This window comes from Lipotes vexillifer, unplaced genomic scaffold (genome assembly GCF_000442215.2).
Source record: "Lipotes vexillifer unplaced genomic scaffold, Lipotes_vexillifer_v1.1 scaffold374, whole genome shotgun sequence".
Classification (NCBI taxonomy): domain Eukaryota; kingdom Metazoa; phylum Chordata; class Mammalia; order Artiodactyla; family Lipotidae; genus Lipotes; species Lipotes vexillifer.
The window spans coordinates 1,187,981-1,193,002 of record NW_006774696.1 but is presented as its reverse complement, the minus strand read 5'-3'; the positions used below and the strand labels follow the sequence as shown (position 1 = coordinate 1,193,002).

Below are 5,022 nucleotides of genomic sequence, written 5' to 3'. Positions count from 1 at the left end.
GAAAGAGTGTTTTCATCAATTTGAAACAAGACCAGTATTCCTACCAGAAGTCTGGCAATGACATAGCTCCAATTAATATTAAAATGATATTATTTCATAATATGGACACCAAACCACATCGGATAAACATTCCCATCTGCATTAGTCAATAAACATCTTCTTAAAGCCGTGGTGCCTGGAAAACAAAGAAAACTTTTACTGTATTGTAGGAGATAGGAAAACATGAAAAGGCTATGTACTATTTAAACTGTAACTATAATGGAAGCAATAGCAATACCTGTTTATTGCTTGTTAAACAGTAATTGGCTGCCTCTGGCCTGCAGGTGTGTTGGGTTTGGCCTGCCAACTGCCTTTACCGTTTTTGAATTCATTATTAACAGTTAAAAATTTGGAGATTGCACATAAAAATCATGATATCTGGCTTTTCTTAATAAAATGGAAATATCTAGCAAACTGGACCCTCATTTCACGATAGCACCCATTGGCTGGAGCTGAGTAGTAGCTGTTCCTTTGCCCAGTGTGTGGATGAATCACTTTGTCATGGTCCCTGCCCTCCCTGGTTGTCCTGTGCTCAGAGCTGAATTGAGAAGAAAGAGCCCCTGGTCTTTGCTTACCTCACTTGCTGACCCCGGTCGGGCTCACGTTAACTTTTTTTTTTTTAAACATCTTTATTGGAGTATCATTGCTTTACAATGGTGTGTTAGTTTCTGCTGTATAACAAAGTGAATCAGCTATATGTATACATATATCCCCGTATCCCCTCCCTCTCGTGTCTGCCTCCCACCCTCCCTATCCCACCCCTCTAGGTGGTCACAAATCACCGAGCTGATCTCCCTGTGCTATGCGGCTGCTTCCCACTAGCTAGCTATTTTACATTTGGTAGTGTCTATATGTCCATGCCACTCACTCACTTCGTCCCAGCTTACCCTTCCCCCTCCCTGTGTCCTCAAGTCCATTCTCTGCGTCTGCATCTTTATTCCTGTCCGGCACCTAGGTTCTTCAAAACCATTTTTTTTTTTTTTTTGATTCCATATATATGTGTTAGCATACGGTATTTGTTTTTCCCTCTGACTTGCTTCACTCTGTATGTCTGTATGACAGACTCTTGGTCCATCCACCTTACTACAAATAACTCAATTTCGTTTCTATTTATTCCACTGTATATATGTGCCATATCTTCTTTATCCATTCATCTGTCAGTGGACACTTAGGTTGCTTCCATGTCCTGGCTATTGTAAATAGAGCTGCAATGAACATTGTGGTACATGACTCTTTTTGAATTATGATTTTCTCAGGGTATATGCCCAGTAGATTGCTGGGTCATATGGTAGTTCTGTTTTTAGTTTTTTAAGGAATCTCCATATTGTTCTCCATAGTGGCTGTATCAGTTTACATTCCCACCAACAGTGCAAGAGGGTTCCCTTTTCTCTACACCCTCTCCAGCATTTATTGTTTGTGGGTTTTCTGATGATGGCCATTCTGACTGGTGTGAGATGATACCTCATTGTAGTTTTGATTTGCATTTCTCTAATGATTAGAGATGTTGAGCATTCTTTCATGTGTTTGTTGGCAATCTGTATACCTTCTGTGGAGAAATGTCTATTTAGATTTTATGCCCATTTTTGGACTGGGTTGTTTGTCTTTTTTTTTTTTTTTTTTTTTTTTTTTTTTTTTTTTTTTGCAGTACGCGGCCCTCTCACTGTTGTGGCCTCTCCCATTGTGGAGCACAGTCTCCAGACGCGCAGGCTCAGCGACCATGGCTCACAGGCCTAGCTGCCCCGCGGCATGTGGGATCTTCCCAAACCGGGGCACGAACCCGTATCCCCTGCATCGGCAGGCGCACTCTCAACTGCTGCGCCACCAGGGAAGCCCGGGTTGTGTGTCTTTTGATATGGAGCTGCATGAGCTGCCTGTATATTGGGAGAGTAATCCTTTGTCAGTTGCTTCATTTGCAAATATGTTCTCCCATTCTGAGGTTGTCTTTTCGTCTGGTTTATGGTTTCCTTTGCTGTGCAAAAGCTTTTAAGTTTCATTAGGTCCCGTTTGCTTATTTTTGTTTTTACTTCCATTTCTCTAGGAGGTGGGTCAAAAAGGATCTTGCTGTGATGTATGTCATAGAGTGTTCTTCTTCCTATGTTTTCCTCTAAGAGTTTGATAGTGTTTGGCCTTACATTTAGGTCTTGAATCCATTTTGAGTTTATTTTTGTGTATGGTGTTAGGGAGTGTTCTAATTTCATTCTTTTACATGTAGCTGTCCAGTTTTCCCAGCACCACTTATTGAAGAGGCTGTCTTTTCTCCATTATATATTGTAGCCTTCTTTATCAAAGATAAGGTGACCATATGTGTGTGGGTTTATCTCTGGGCTTTCTATCCTGTTCCATTGACCTATATTTCTGTTTTTTGTGGCAGTACCATACTGTCCTGGTTACTGTAGCTTTGCAGTATAGTGTGAAGTCAGGGAGTCTGATTCCTCCAGCTCCATTTTTCTTAATATTGCTTTGGCTATTCGGGGTCTTGTGTGTTTCCATACAAATTGTGAAATATTTTGTTCTAGTTCTGTGATAAATGCCCTTGGTAGTTTGATAGGGATTGCACTGAATCTGTAGATTGCTTTGGGTAGTAGAGTCATTTTCACAATGTTGATTCTTCGAATCCAAGAACATGGTATATCTCTCCATCTGTTTGTATCATCTTTAATTTCTTTCATCAGTGTCTTATAGTTTTCTGCATACAGGTCTTTTGTCTCCTTAGGTAGGTTTATTCCTAGGTATTTTATTCTTTTTGTTGCAACGGTAAATGGGAGTTTTTCCTTAATTTCTCTTTCAGAGTTTTCATCATTAATGTATAGGAGTGCAAGGGATTTCTGTGCATTAATTTTATATCCTGCTACTTTACCAAATTCATTGATTAGCTCTAGTAGTTTTCTGTAGCATCTTTGGGATTCTCTACGTATAGTATCATGTCATCTGCAAACAGTGACAGCTTTAGTTCTTCTTTTCCAATTTGGATTCCTTTTATTTCTTTTTCTTCTCTGATTGCTGTGGCTAAAACTTCCAAAACTATGTTGAATAATAGTGTTGAGAGTGGGCAACCTTGTCTTGTTCCTGATCTTAGTGGAAATGGTTTCAGTTTTGCACCACGGAGAACATTGTTGGCTGTGGGTTTGTTATATATGGCTTTTATTATGCTGAGGTAGGTTCCCTCTATGCCTACTTTCTGGAGAGTTTTTATCGTAACTGGGTGTTGAATTTTGTCGGAAGCCTTTTCTGCATCTGTTGAGATGATCATATGGTTTTTATTCAGTTTGTTCCTATGACTTATCACATTGATTGATTTGCGTATATTGAAGAATCCTTGCTTTCCTGGAATAAACCCCACTTGATCATGGTGTATGACCCTTTTAAGGTGCTGTTGGAATCTGTTTGCTAGTATTTTGTTGAGGATTTTTACATCTGTGTTCATCAATGATATTGGTCTGTAGTTTTTTTGTGTGTGTGTGTGGAAAATCTTTGTCTGGTTTTGGTATCAGCGTGATGGTGGCCTCATAGAATGAGCTTGGGAGTGTTCCTCCCTCTGCTATATTTTGGAAGAGTTTGAGAAGGATAGGAGTTAGCTCTTCTGTAAATGTTTGATAGAATTCGCCTGTGAAGGCATCTAGTCCTGGGCTTTTGTTTGTTGAAAGTTTTTTTTTTTTTTTTGTGGTACGTGGGCCTCTCACTGTTGTGGCCTCTCCCGTTGTGGAGCACAGGCTCCGGACATGCAGGCTCAGCGGCCATGGCTCATGGGCTCAGCCGCTCCACGGGATGTGAGATCTTCCTGGACTGGGGCACGAACCCGTGTCCCCTGCATCGGCAGGCGGACCCTCAACCACTGCGCCACCAGGGAAGCCCTGTTGGAAGATTTTTAATCACAGTTTCAATTTTGGGCTTGTGATTAGTCTATTTATATTTTCTGTTTCTTGCTGGTTCAGTCTCAGGAGGTTGTGCTTCTCTAAGAATTTTTCCATTTCTTCCCGGTTGTCCATTTTATTGGCATCCAGTTGCTTGTAGTAATTTCTTATGATCCTCTATATCTCTGCAGGGTCAGTTGTTCCTTTTCCTTTTTCATTTCTAATTCTATTCATTAGAGTAGTCTCCCTTTTTTTCTTGATGAGTCTGGCGAGTAGTTTATCAATTTTGTTTATCTTCTCAGAGAACCAGCTTTTAGTTTTATTCATCTTAGCTATTGTTTCCTTCATTTCTTTTTCATTTATTTCTCATCTGATCTTTATAATTTCTTTCCTTCTGCTAACTTTGGGTTTTTTTTGTTCTTCTTTCTCTAATTGCTTTAGGTTGTTTATTTGAGATATTTCTTGTTTCTTGAGATAGGATTGTATTGCTATAAACTTCCCTCTTAGAGTTGCTTTTGCTGCTTCCCATAGGTTTTGGGTCATCGTGTTTTCATTGTCATTTGTTTCTAGGTATTTTTTGCTTTCCTCTTTGATTTCTTCAGTGATGTCTTGGTTATTTAGTAGTGTATTGTTTAGCCTCCATGTGTTTGTATGTTTTACAGATTTTTTCCTGTAACTAATACCTAGTCTCATAGCGTTGTGGTCGGAAAAGATACTTGATACGATTTCAATTTTCTTAAATTTACTGAGGCTTAATTTGTGACCCAAGATATGATCTGTTCTGGAGAATGTTCCATGGGCATTTGAGAAGAAAATGTATTCTGTTGTTTTTGGATGGAATGTCCTATAAATATCAATTAAGTCCATCTTGTTTAATGTATCATTTAAAGCTTATGTGTCCTTATTTATTTTCATGTTGGATGATCTCTCCATTGGTGAAACTGGGGTGTTAAAGTCCCCTACTATAATGTGTTTTACAATTGTTATATCTTCTTCTTAGATCGATCCCTTGATCATTATGTAGTGTCCTTCTTTGACTCTTCTAATAGTCTTTATTTTAAAGTATATTTTGTCTGATATGAGAATTGCTACTCCAGCTTTCTTTTGATTTCCATTTGCATGGAATATCTTT

At 39.1% G+C, this 5,022-nt stretch overlaps 1 protein-coding gene across 1 annotated transcript in view; it reads left to right on the top strand.

Moving 5' to 3' along the window:
• Window positions 1–5,022, top strand: part of LARGE1 (LARGE xylosyl- and glucuronyltransferase 1) — a 443,593-nt gene that overhangs the window by 8,920 nt on the left and 429,651 nt on the right. The gene's annotated exons all lie outside the window — the stretch shown is intronic.